Below are 14,604 nucleotides of genomic sequence, written 5' to 3'. Positions count from 1 at the left end.
ATCAAAACATGCAACTATATGCTAAAACTACTCAACATAAAGGGTTAAAGAAATGCAACTATGTCATTAATTTTAATTTTTTGCAAGAATCTTGTCTTAGTTCGGTAAGAAGGTTGCTAAATGATTAAGTCTGTTAAAAATCAACTCTAGAGAGGACCAAAAAGTGAAAATGATTAGAGAACCTGATCAAAACAGACCCAATGTTTTAGAATGAAATGCTTTTTCATTTAACAAGTTTCTTTTGCACAGTATGCAAAGTTAAGTGTTGTGATATGTGTGATATTTAAATGCTAATTTTTATTATTGAAATTACTTCTTCATATACCTATCTTAATTACATTATCATTGTTTACATAAGGAAATCCCAAGAGGAAGCTTTGATATAATATTCATGTCGCATTTGAAACTTCAATTTTCTCTTTCCATTTCTTTTCTCATGGCTTGATGTAGTAACTCTTATTCAAGTGAATAGTTTTACTCCTTTGGATAGTCATCAATGAATATTTGTCAGGTACTGAAGAATGGCCCGGCACCCTTACCAACACCATCCTGCAGGGTACTGTGCACGGACGAAGAAGAAGAGGAAGACCTAGGACAAGCTGGACCACCAACATCAAAGACTGAATGGGATTAAAACTGACTGATTGTACAAGGATTGCAAAAGACCAGGAAGAATGGAGGAAAGTTACTGCTACATCAAAAGTGCACCAACGTTTGGTGGAGCCTTGGGACTGATTTGACTTAAGAATGATAAATTAATGATACCAGCCATATCATTGACAGCTCATATATATTTAAGTACAAAAGTTCCATTTGTCTTAAATTGTATGAGATAAAATGCGTTGTCCACATACAGTATGAAGTACATTTTCCTAAAGTATTTGCAAATATATGAACAGGACTGTGCATAATTCCTGTACATTCTAGGACTCAGGGAAGAGTGAGTCTTCTGAGACTGCTGCAGAAACAGATAATGAAGCCTGAAAAACTTGCAGTACAATGAAGTGGTGGTAGTATAGTTCTCTGTTCTGAGAGACAAGAATGTAGTTCTTAGGTCAACAAACTTCAAATCTGAAATATGGATAGATTATACAAAAAAGGGAGCTGGATTTTCCTAGGACAACTCCAATATTATTATCATGCTACAACCTTCCTTCCTTCCTACTTTACTGTTGATTTCTTCACTCTTGTCATTTTTTTCCCTTAATTTTTACAAATTTAGAACATTTAACTTGCAACGGCTGTTATAAAACCATACAAAATGTACTCAGCATCTTGTTAATCCATGAGCTATTGCATTAAACTCGATGGAAATACTTGGGGTACAAGGGTTTTCCTCATTATTAGAAGGGGTCGCAGAATTGCATACTTAGTGACAGCACCATAATCAGATTATGCCATTGCCCTGCTATGATTCATAATTTACAGATGGGGAACTGCTGCACAGAAATGTTAAGTAATTTTGCCAGTGGAATTGTGTGGTGGAGCAAGACGTTGAACCTAGGACTCCTACATCCTAGGCTAGTGCTCTAACCACTAGAAATTCCTTCCTCTCTACATAGGATAGATGACAGGATTTTTGAAAGCTCTGTGAAGCTATTCAGCCCTGTATGGCATAGATAATCCAAAGGGAATCCAACATGTAGGGGTTAAGTGTTAGCAGAGTATTTGTGAAATACCTGAGGTGAATCTCCATGCCATTCATTCTTGGCACCTCTGCTGAGATTTCTGAATAAAGGTGTTAATTATGATCAGGGTTATTTTGTTTTCTTTTTTGTGAAGAAGTCGGGGGTTGATGTGGATATTGATTTTCACTAAAACGTGGAGTAAACCCATAAACTCGGTCCACTTAAATCATCAAACAGCTGTCAAGCTGCCAGAATTATTGGTCATTAGCCAGCTTCAGAACAATGACCGTAAGATGGAAGTCTGTGTGTATACAATTTTCAATTCCCCTAGACTTCAAGTCACATCTCACCTCCAGTTTTAATGCTTTATGGAAATAAAGGAAGCGAACTGAATGCCTCTGCTTATTTGGCACAATGAATAAACTGATGAAAAATGCTACTTATAATAAAAATACCATTCTAGAATTTCATTTTCAATAAGGGTTCCACAGAATACTTACATGTTAGGTATCCTGAGCAAATAATATAAGTGGTTTGCAAAGCATCGGTAATGTAACAGCCAGAAATGCTATGGAAATTTAAATACCATGTTCTGAAATAGAATCAATGAAACTGTACAAGCACTGCATGAAATACAGTGAAACAAATCTAGTAGGAGAATAAAAAAAAAATACAGGAAAATTGAGGACAATAACTTGTCAATTTGATTTTGTTTGTAATGTTTTAAGATGAAAAAAAGGAAAAGTTGGCATGGATTGTTTTTTTGTTCAGCCCCCCCGCCTCACCTCCCAATTTTACTGAAAGCTGAAACTGAAAAAAGAATGGGTGTTTTGCCCCCTGCCTTTTATATTCTGAAAAAATCTGCAAAATAGAACCCTTTGTTTTAAGAATAAAAACACTCCCTAAACACCTCTCTACATAACTCTCAAATCTGTTCCTAATATGTGAGTAAGAATGGCAGTAATTTTCACTTATTTTGATGTACTTATCACATTTGTGGAGTCTGTTTTTCAGTAACCTTAAGATAACATGCAGTTTGCTACACAATATGGAGAAAGCAGTGGACTGGGACCTGGGTCGTTTTTGCCCAAGTCCTGCAGGTGACCTTGGACATGTCCCTTTCTTTCTCTATGCCTTGCTTCCTCTATGTGTAAAACCATGGCAGTAGTCTTTGTGAAATAGTGTGATATTTCTGGATGAAAAGTGCCACCAATGATCTAAGCAGTAGTAGTCTTATATTATTCATGCCTATTGGCCTTTTATAACAAAACCAAACTTTATTCATAGCAAATGGCTTTCTGTAAGCAAACAATGGATTCTAGTTCTGGATTCTGTAACCCGTGTGTACATTTGCTAATGATTCAAAGATGCATATATGCAAAGGTGCACTTCATTCTGTAAAAGCCACCTTTGAAAAATCAGGAATTTTCTAACTAAATACAGTGAGTTTTAGGAAAAATACATACACAGATAGCTGTTGATAAGCATTATATCTTATTGTGAGGAATACTTACTGAATGCAGTACTTAGGGCCTAATCAACTTCCAGTGCATAAAATGAAGATTAATGATGTATTTAAGGCTGAACAGCATGTGTAGAAAATTGCATGTGCTGTACCCATGTCCATCTATGTGAATAGAGACAAATCGATTTCTAAATGTGGTCAAAGGTAGCACTGTCCTGGTCCACTTAAACTCAGATAAGAGGTCACAGGAGCCAATGATTCCATGGGATGCATCTGGCTTCAGGCATATTGGCTCCATAATGCAGCAGCTTTTTACTAGGCTGAGCATCTACACTTTGTAATTCGGTATTGGAAGGTCTGATTTTCTCATATAGCTTTGCTGCATACTATCTTCAGCATGCCTGTTTTTATGGACATATAATATGTGCCATGGTATCTGATGGCTCCTGGTGTCATGCTAATTTAGGCTAATCTCAAAATTAATAATTAAAAGTGAATTTCTGGCCTTCATGGCTAAGAAAGATAGCTTGAAGAAGTGTCCTGCCTGTATTCCAAGGTAAAAAAGTCAGACGTCAAATAAAAACATTGATTATTTTTAATACTGTCATGATGTTTAAAGCATTCAGGTCAATTTTTGAAGATTTGGGGCTGAGAATGCATGTATGGTAATGGAACAACTAGTTTGGTTACTTTTCAATTTGAAATAATTCTCAAGTGTTTTCCTACTGGAAACAGACAGTGAAGTTAATAATACTGAAATATCCTAGACTTTATCTTTTAAGAAGCTGGAATTCCTACTCTTTTCTCAGTATACTCCAACCAAAGTGGTAGTCTATCAAAACTAATGTTTTTCAGGGTTATATTTTCATCTACACCAAAACACTATTTCCAGCTAGTCACTTCTTTGTGAGCTTACCTGTTTCTAGGGTTCCTCTCCAAACACTGTTAAGCCTTTATTAGAGGCCCATTCCTTTCAACTTTATATACAAGTTTAGACATGAGGACTACTATTATGTCAGAAAAATCAATGTAATCAATTTTTGATAGCATCAGCCCCTTCTAACAAGTTGTGGTGATCATTGCTGGGTTTGACTGTTGCCTTGTAAATGCATTACATTGAAGACCAAATCATCAAATTTACATTACATTTCAACCAGTGGTTCCATTGTGCATAACTTGCAGAGCTGGCCCAGTAAGGAAACTGGTATAATGGATGCTTAATAGGACAGCTGATGTGTTTTATAGGATGATGACATTGCTTCTCAATAAAGAAAACGAGTGATCATAGGCCAAGCACATTTTTCCAAACAAGGGAACTAAATTATTGCCAAGGATAATGGAGCCTCATGCTTTTAATCGTTGTTGGACATTAATACAATAATAAGCCATTCAAACATAAGATAAGGAATTGTGAGACAAAAGAAATCTTAACCACCTCTTATTTTCTTCCACCGTGCCTGCTGTTTCCAAGCAGTGTGTCCAACTTTCTATTTTGGTACTCAGTGATTTTGCGTAAAAGTCAGAAGTTCCCTGCCAAAATAATTCTTGACACAAAATTTAATTTAGGATATATATTTGATATTTGATCTAGATCGAAATAGTTTTGGGTTGCTGAACTGACCCATAGTGTTTTGTTTGAAGTCATATCATATTGCCATATTGCCTCATTGGAGTGGTATGTGCAGTCTGTCCTGTGTCCATCTTTAGTTGGACTACAACTCTGTTCCCAAATGTGGCAGTGTGATAGATCATAGGTATGGCATTAGAATGATGGTCCCCTTCCCTTAACCCCTCCCAGCAAAGAAAAAATATTTCAACTCTGTCCCAATCTGAGGCAAAAAAAACCAATTTGGAAACATTCCTGTCAACACAGTGGACATTCTGGTTTTGCTCACCTCTCATTTTGAAACTATCCATATGGTATAGCATTGGTCAATTTTTTTTCCAGTAGTATGTTTTCCTGCCAAAAATTGCTGATTCGTTGGAACCAACATGATCTGCCAGAACGCATCAAATTAGACTGTGCTATGTACCAGGATAAAATCTGAAATTAAACATTTCAATATACAAAGCTAGAATGCTATGTTGCATTAGGCAAGGTATGCTCAGTACAAGAAGGGAAGTGCTTGAACCAGTGCACAAAGCACTAGTAAGACGCCATGCAGAATATTGTGTACAACTCTTGTCACCAGCGCTAAAAAACAATTAATTTAAAATGGTAACGGTAAAAGAAGGGCAACTTTGTTGTTAAGAGTATGGCAGTAAGTTTAAAAGAGTTTGATTTGTTTAGCTTAACAAATGAAGTTAAGGAAGAGATCTGATTATTTTGGTATAAAAACATTAATGGGGTTAATCTCAGAAAGGAACGAGAACTGTTTAAGTTAAAGATGAATATTGGAATAGAAACATAGAAAATTAGGGTTAGAAGGGACTCAGGAGGTCATATAGTCCCAACCCCTGCTCAAAGCAGGACCATCCCCAACTAGATCATTCCAGCCAGGGCTTTGTCAAGCCAAGTCTTAAAAACCTCCAAGGACAGACATTCCACTACCTCTCTAGCTAACCCATTCCAGTGCTTCACCACCCTGCTAGTGAGAATGTTTTTCCTAATATCCAACCTAAACCTCCCTTCCTGCAACTTGAAACCATTGCTTCTTGTTCTGTCATCTGTCACCGCTGAGAATTCTAGCTCCATCCTCTTTTGAACTACTCTTCAGGTAGTTAAAGGCTGCTATCAAATCCCCTCTCGGTCTTCTCTTCTGTAGACTAATAAACCCAGTTCTCTTAGCCTCTCCTTATAAGTAATGTGCCCCAGCCCCTGAACCATTTTGGTTGCTCTCTGCTGGACTGTCTCCAATTTGTCCACATCCTTTCTATCGGCGGAGAACCGAAAACTGAGCACAATACTCCAAATATGGCCTCACCAGCACAGAACAGAGTGGAATAATTACTTCCCTTGATCTGCTAGCTATGATCCTACTAATGCAGCCCAGTATGCCATTAGCCTTCTTGGCAACAGGGGCACACTGCTGGCTCATATTCAGCTTATTGTCCACTGTAAACCCCAGATCCTTTTCTTTAGAGCTGCTGCCCAGCAAGTCAGTCCCAAACCTGTATTGGTGCATGGGGTTGTCCCATTCTAAGTGTAGGACTTTCCACTTGTCCTAGTTGAACCTTGTGAGATTTTTTTTTTTTGGCCCAATCCTCCAATTTGTCTAGGTCACTCTGAATCCTAGCTCTATCCTCCAGTGTATCTACTACACTGCCCCAGCTTGGTGTCATTCGTGAACTTGCTGAGGATACAATCCATCCCATCTTCCAGATGGTTAATGAAGATATTGAACAAAACCTGCCTCAGGACCGACCCCTGGGACACTCCACTTGATATCAGCTACTAGCTAGACATTGAGCCATTGATTGCTACCCTTTGAGCCCAGCAATCCAGCCAGCTTTCTATCCACCTTACAATGCATTCATCCAACCCATAGTTCCTCAGCTTGCTTGCAAGAATGCTGTGGAAGACGGTATCAAAAGCCTTGCTAAAGTCAATGTAGATCATGGCCACTGCTTTCCCCACGTCCACAGAGCCAGTTATCTCATCATAAAAGACAATCAGGTAGGTCAAGCATGACTTTCCCTTGATGAATCCATGCTGACTGTCCCTAATCAGCTTCTTTTCATCCAAATGCTTAGAAATGGGGTCTATAGTTCCCTGGATCCTCCTTCCCTTTTCTTAAAGATGGGCACTATATTTGTCCTTTCCAGTCATCTGGGACCTCCCCCAATCATCACGAGTTTTCAAAGATAATGGCCAGCAGCTCTGCAATCACATCACTTAACTATCTTAGTACCCTTGGATGCATTGCATCTGGCTGCATAGACTTGTACATGTCCAGCTTTTCCAAACAGTCCCTAACCTGTTCTTTCACCACTGAGGACTGTTCACCTTCTCCCCCAAAATGTACTGCCCAGACCTGACTTTGCCTGTGAGTTGGAAGGACTTCACAGTTGCTATGAACAAATTTAAACTGAAAATTAGAAGAAGGTTTTAACAACCGGAGTAAAGTTTTGGAGTGAACTTCCAAACAAGGGAGCTGGGAAAAGAATCTGAATTGCTTCAAAACAAAGTAGAGGGAAGCATGAAAGGACATGTCTTTGGATCAGTAATCGGCTCATATGGTATATGTGACTCAAGTATTACTGTTCCCATAGTAGGTTTGAAAGGCACTGTCTTAGGCTGAATATGCCTGATATCCCCATGCTCAGGCCTTCTTTCCAGTGTCCTAGGGTCCCAGAAGGATTTTTCCACAGCATGAATGCTTTATTGATTACTTTTGTTTTTCCCACCTTCTTGTGAAGTGTTAGGCATGGTGCTACAGGTAGAGCTGGAAGTTTTGATTAGTGTGTGCAGATGCTTAGGAAACTCTCAGCTACCTAGCTTAGATAGTTTTAGTCTTGTTTTTAAGATCATAACTATCACTGAATTTGGGGTCAATAAGGATTCCCCTCCTCCCCCTAAGTCAGATTACCAAAGACTGGTAGGGGCTTTTGTCTCCATTTATTGTTATAGGTGCGGTTCTCTGATCCTCAGGGATCATATGAGTATATAGTAACCTTATAACTGTTCTACCATTGTAATGACATGATATTACTGGTGTCTTGGTGCCCCTTGGTCTTTGACATGTGGCACATCGTAGGTGATTTTTATTTTGTTTTCACAATGTACGTGATGGCTATGGTGCATGTGTGAGGTACTGGACTGGAGTTTATGGCTAAATGGTTGACCGTGTGAATGCAGGAGACTGGACTCAGGAGGGTCTCTTCTGTTCCTGTATTCTTATGTTATGGTATGTATTGCCTATTTTATCACAGAGCTATTATAAAATTATAATAAAATACAACAGTTTGACATATAAGATAAAATAAAAGCATAAAATAGCCTAAATAAAATAGTCAGAATGTATATGAAACATTTCAGTTTTATCAAAAACAATATTCCTGCTGACCTGCAATGAATTTCTTTCATGGGAAATTCTGAAATCCAGTGATTTATGACAAGACTAAAAACTAATTTTGAAATTTCAGAATTTGTCATGAAATTTTGTAGACATTATTTCATAAACATTAGGGCTGGAAGGAACCTTGAAGATCATCAAGTCCAGCCCCCAAATGGAATGGCAAGTGCCTGATCAGCTTGAATATAATCAAAGGGAACTTAAGTTTTCTCACTTGTGAACCTAGTGCTGAAATTATTCTTAGGAAGAAGGTGGAAGCAAGAAAAGACAGGCATGTATAATATTTAATAGCAGAATTATTTGTTTGCATTGACTGAGACATGATGGGTGGGGGAGGGGGCAGCTTGGGAGGAAACAGAGGAAGACTTAACTTTTATTTATTCAAATGCATTCACTGAGAATTAAAATGGAGATTGAGTAGAGAAGGATTTTTAGAGGAAGAGAACTATTGTATTTCCAGTGAGTCATGTCATTGCGATAGTGTTTTATGCTGTAGAGCAGTCATTTTATAGATGAATAACTGAACTGCACTCCTGCATTTTGATGTGCTTAGTACCTGTTCTTGTATTACAAAATTGTGTGGTACACAGCTTGACACTTGGAAGAGAAGCATTAAACTGGACTTGTTACAAATAATTGAAGTGGCTTTTCCAGTATGAATGTGATAGATGCAGCAGAGTGAGTAAATACTGTACAAGTTGCCACATGGCTGATCTATTGGAATGCAAACAACAAGCACGTTGTACTTAATTTTAACGGGCAAATCCTATGCACTCACGTGGAAAATACAGTAAGTAAATTGGCGTCATTCGAAGCACGTAAAGCTTACATGGCAGACAGAAATGGAAGATGTGGAGGCTGTGGGGCATTTGGGTGAACTTTCTTCTCAGAAGCATCTGGCATCCATCCAGTGAACATAATGGCTTGACAGGAAAAATATAATGGTATTTTAGGTCATCTTAAGGAGGCCGCTAACAATTTCCATTCGGCTAAATGACAGAGAGAGATCACAATAAAGACATCATTGCTACAGCAAACATATTGTGGAACTTACAATGGTATTAAGTAGTATTCGGAAGTAAAATATGAAACAAATAAAACATGTAAGTATAACGGTTGCAAGAGATGATAAATGCATCAAAAGAAACTTAAAATATGCATATCATTATTGCAGCGGTAGCTGTTGTTACAGCAATGTGTAAGAGCAGCCATCAGAGCACCAGAAGCTAGGTATTAAGAGCTAAAAAGCAACTCAGAATCAGGTGTAGATGTAATTTCTTAATTTTTCATAACTTTATGGGTACTTCAATTCAATATATTAATTATTTCACTACATTCTGTTTATAAATTTATATTAGCAGACTAAAATGCAGTATGGTTCTTGTAATAGTGATTTTGAGCATCACTCTATATAAGTTATCAGAGGAGGGAACATAATTCCTTTCATTTTAAAAGAAACATACTTAGAAAATCTAATTATTCTTCTGGAATGTTTAATTAATTAAAGAAAACTGTATGCACCCTTAAATGAATGCTGTATGCATAGATCATATATATTGGTGGCACTGACTGTCTAGCAGATTTTTAATGAAGTTTTGAAATACAGGGAGTTATACTTATCCTTTAAAATATGCACGGAAAATGAACTTGTAATTCTCAAAGCTGATCTCTGGATGTCACCATAGCTACATAGAGTTAGATCTAAAAGGGTATCTATCTGGAAGAAATGTGATTCTCAAAGAAGAAAAACAGAAAGATGGGTGGCTGGAAAAAAAAAAGCTTGAAAATCCTATGCATAGATCACCCAGAACAAGTCATTAGCTTATAATTAAACAATTTAGGTGCCAATTTAGAAACAAGAGATGGCATTGTATGTTGTATTTCCATCCCATAAAACTTTGAGAAGTTATTTAAAAATACCAAAGGAATTTGGAGCATAGATCCTACTGATTGTATCCTTGTAGAAGTAATATGAAAAGTAATAGAACGGATACAATACAACTTCCCTTTTCTATGTCAGTATTCTAAAATGCATAAAAAATATATTAAAATATATCCTTAGAGAACTCAGTTTGGAACTTACAAGCCAGACCTTTTTTGTAAAAAAAAAAAAAAAAATGTTTTTTCTTCTAATTACTTCTGAGAGAGTCCATGGGCCAGGTGATTTCAGTTCAGGCTAAGAACCAGCAAGAACTACATTGTATTCCACGTTCTGGCAGTGGGTCATGGAAGAGGCTGGAGCAAATCACTTCCTCTCCGTGCTTCAGTTTCCTCAGCTATAACAGAAAATAACTCTGAATGACTTCACAGGAATGTTGTGAACATTACATGGTTGATATTCGTCTAAGGTTTTGAAAACAAAAAAATGGTCCATAGATGCTAACTTCCTACAAACAGTTTCTATTGCTTTTCAGTGACGCCAAATAGTCTAATAAGATCAGACAATCCAGTCTGATCTGGGTGGGGATTGTTTTGTGCTTTTCTCTTCTTAGAGAGAAGCTGCTGCTCTATAAGTACTTTGGAAGAGCTGCGCTCCCACCGCTTATTCAGTCTCACTCATTGAGGTCTCTGTGTTGTAAATGTGATCTCATGGGTCAGATCCATCCCATGGAGCCATGTCATCCAGCCCCTGGTGCTGTCTTTGAGTCATTAGCTGACCCACACGTGATATATGCGGGGTGGGGAGAGAGATGGGCTTAATCTGGCCTGCAGGGCTGATCCTGTGTCATTCATCTGGCCTGGGGACCTACACCACTTCTCTGGCCTGCAGGCCCAAACAAGTTTGACACCTCTGCTTTAGGGCAGGAGGATAAGATTCAGTTTGAGACGGTAACATATTTTCTAGTGTCCTACGTTTACAAGAACACTAAAAATGGACACTAGAGAGGAACCTAGAAAGTTCACTTAAATTTAAATGCTGAGGACAAGATTTCCTTATGGGGAACAAGAATTTTGTGATCTCCTACATATCTATAGATTAACAAGAGATGATCATTGTTATAATGTCATATATTTTTCTATGAAAACTATAAGAACAGAAATGACATATAAATTGGTAAAAGTGATCAGAAACTGGTTCACATCTGTAACAACAGAAGTTCAGTGCACACAAACTGCTTTCAAAATGGCCAAAACCAGTTTAAGATAAATCTGGATGGGTTTACTTAACGGATTTAGATTAAATCAGTTTTTTGTATTTCTGTCCCAGATCCCCTCCAGATTCAAGTTAACTCACAGTGCCCCAGCATCCCAGGAGGCTTTGCACCTGCCCTGCAAACTTCCCTTGTAGGGTGAGTGGACAAGCTTTGGCCCAGATGCTTGCTCCAGCACAGCAGGAATGCATGCTTTAGTACCCCCTGGCTTCTGGCCTGGTCCACTGCAGGCATATGGCTGCATTCCTAGATTTTATTTAAAGAACTTTTTATTTAAAAAATGTTTATTTGGGTGTACAATGTTCTTTAAATCTGGTTCTAAAGCAAATTATCCCAGAGTTTAGGGTCTTGATTTAAGCAATGCTCAACAGACACTGAGGATTCTTTTAAAATAAGGCCACTTTTCCAGAATATGAATGTCAGGCTTCCATGTTTTGAATGACTGGCTTAATTCATAAATAAATAACAGAAACGATGCTGAGCCCAAATGACTGTCTGCTTAGGATGCCGTTAGTACACAGCTGAGGCCTCATTTTTTCATAGCTACAGTGTAGCATTTTTGATACTATTCATAATGTGGACTGAGTGGTTGCCTTAATGACAGAACAATATTCAAATTTAAGCTCATCATTTGCAATAACAGAGCACCATTCATAGAATGGCTCTGGGATTCTTCACTGTGAACAACAATGGTCCTGCTGTTTTCTCATTTAATTAAATGCAAATCTATGGGGGATGACAGTGCACATCTTGGGATCATGATTTTTTGCTGGTGCTTTATAGCTTAATGTCACTGTAAAGTAGTTTTTAATCAGCAGGTAGTCTTAATTGGTAAGGTAGCTGACAACCAGTTACCTTACTTTATATATAATTGGAGGAAGAGGAGAACTAGGACTGATCATAAGATTATTATTAATCACAGCTTCAAGTGCAGGAAAAACTGAGTGCAAAACTAAGCAAGATTGTCCAGATTACTAATACTGAATACATATGTTATTGAAGTACCTCAGTTATCAATTATTGGCAGATGGGTGACACTTTCCTGAGAGAGGATTTCGGCAGGGGTAGCAGAAGCAAGAGCTGGGACTGGAGTAGGATAGGAGCAAGGTGATGACAAGGGCAGAAGCGCAAAACAGGGTGGGCAAAGCTAGACGAGGAAGGGAACAAAGATTTGAGAAGATTAAAGCAGAAGAGGGCAGAGAGAGGATGTAGATGTACTTGGAAAAAACCCTTACTGAAAACGAACTGAACCGATTACACCTGAGTCTCAACGTTCCTTTGTTTCCTAGCCAATAGGTTTGAAACTTACTGACATAATCTATATCTTGCCCCTTCTAAAAGGTCCACTACAACCTTCAGTTCAGGTATTTACTTTAAAAGTCATAAAACCAGACCTGCAATCTAAGTCCCCTCACCCTAATTTGAAATTTCAAGTTATTAGGTTACAGGGTCATATGTACACTCTTTCCCACAGCATCCTAAGCTGTTCTGGTTAGAACATTCACCCTGGAGAAAGGAATATGGATTTCAATCCACTTTAAGCAGAGTGGATATCCCATATTCTAGTTGAGAGTTCTGTCCACTAGATAAAATAGGAGTGATGGCATCACTTCCTCTGGTTGTGTCTGTGTGGACTCTGGCCCAGTAGGTGTTCCATCACTATGCCTGATTAGGCCCTGCAAGCAAGATAAGAATTAGGAGAGGAAAAGGAAAACACCTGGCATGGCTCCAACACTCAGCTGCTCAATACTGTCAGACACAGAGATTTTGGGGCCAAAAGAAAATATTTAAATAGTTTTTGGGTTAGGCAAATCTGAATAGGAATATCTATCATTTTTAGTTAGGTGACTATAATGGTGGTTAGCACTAAGCACTTACGTCCTTTTGTGAATTTAGTCCTGAGTTCCTATGTGATGTTGATGATAGAACCAAAATGTTCACAGTTGGTCATTGCATGATCCTTATTTTTCTAGGTGCCCAGACATAAATGTTTTTGTTGAAGTTCTAAAAACTCACAGCTGCAACCAGGAAATCAATGGGAATTCTGCTCTTGGCATTTACAGCTTTCTTAAACTGGGAATTCAAAAATTAGTTGCCAGTTTTAACAGGGTGGTGTATAGGGCTGTGTGAAGCTTCGGTCACTGATTCGATTCTGTGGAGATTTGGCCCGATTTGGTGGATGATTCTCCAAATCCGAATCAAATCAGGTGACCCTTTAATCTCTCCAAATTGAATTGGAGAGATTCAGAAAGGTTCAATGATTTGGACGTAGATACAGTTTAAAAATTTTTTTCTACATACCTCAAGGTACCAGGCTGCTCATGAATACTGAGATGCTGGGGCAGATGGAACGTCCCATAGGAGCACAGGGGGGTCACCAGTGCACTCAGCAACAGACCCAGAAGTGGACCAGAAGCACTTCAGGTGCACTTCTTGGCCCGTCAGGGAGTGCACAGGGGGGGCTTGGTGACTGGTGCTTCTTGAGTCTTGGGGGGGGGCACCCAGGGTCCCCCCACAGCCAATCACCGAGCGCAGTGGGCACAGGTGTTGGTGGGGGGGGGACCCAGTGCACTTGGCGGCAGACCCAGAAGTGGACCAGAAGTACTTCCAGTCCACTTCTGAGCTTTCCACCAAGCATGCGGGGGCCTCCCAGGTGCTCTTGTGTGATGCTCCATCCATCCCACCATCACAGCATTCACGAGCCATGCCTGGTACCTAACGGTATATACAAAAAACATTTAAAGCTGTGTGTGCGGCCGAATCACTGATTCTCCAAGTCAGCATAGAATCTTCAGATTCTGATTTGGCCAAATCGAATCAGGACAGCGATCCGAATCAATGAATTGAATCACTATCCCTGATTTGGGCTGAATCCGAATCTGAATTGAATACGGCCCGTTTCACACACCTTTAGCGGTTGTTTAATCTCTGAGGGTGTATCGAACTGTGCAATTAAGGTGAAGCAATAAACTCTGGGGAAATTTGCTCTGGAGTTTACTACTCCCAAGCGCAATGTCTACATGTTCACCCAGGACAGCACCACTTTGAGCTAGGGCGGAGTAGACCCAGGCTGGCAGCATCCTCAGGGGTCAACCCCAGGCTCCAGGTGGCAGCACTGGGCAGTGGAGGGGTAGGCTGGTGCATGAAAGTGCCAAATGTGTGGAGCCATGTGGCTAGGCAGAGGCAGGGGACTGGCTCCCTGCTGTCTGGGCTGACCAGGTCCAATTTCTCCCCACATCTACCCGAGCATTTGATCACACTTATTTACTCCACCATAGGATTGTACTGTCCCAGCACAAGTGTAGATTTTGACACTTTACTGCAGAGTGAATTAGTCAACTCCA

General features: G+C 39.2%; 1 long non-coding RNA gene across 1 annotated transcript in view; it reads right to left on the bottom strand.

Annotated features, from left to right (window-relative positions):
- Positions 1-773: 773 nt before the first annotated feature.
- LOC102576094 (uncharacterized) overlaps positions 774-14,604 on the bottom strand; it is a 32,314-nt gene continuing 18,483 nt past the window's right edge. Inside the window, exon 4 of the long non-coding RNA XR_002091529.2 lies at positions 774-10,384. This is a non-coding gene — a long non-coding RNA (uncharacterized LOC102576094). The remainder of the gene's footprint in view (positions 10,385-14,604) is intronic.

The sequence above is a fragment of the Alligator mississippiensis genome, chromosome 7 (assembly GCF_030867095.1).
Source record: "Alligator mississippiensis isolate rAllMis1 chromosome 7, rAllMis1, whole genome shotgun sequence".
Lineage (NCBI taxonomy): Eukaryota > Metazoa > Chordata > Crocodylia > Alligatoridae > Alligator > Alligator mississippiensis.
Note: the sequence above shows the minus strand (reverse complement) of the source record. Positions and strands in the feature narration are given on the sequence as shown.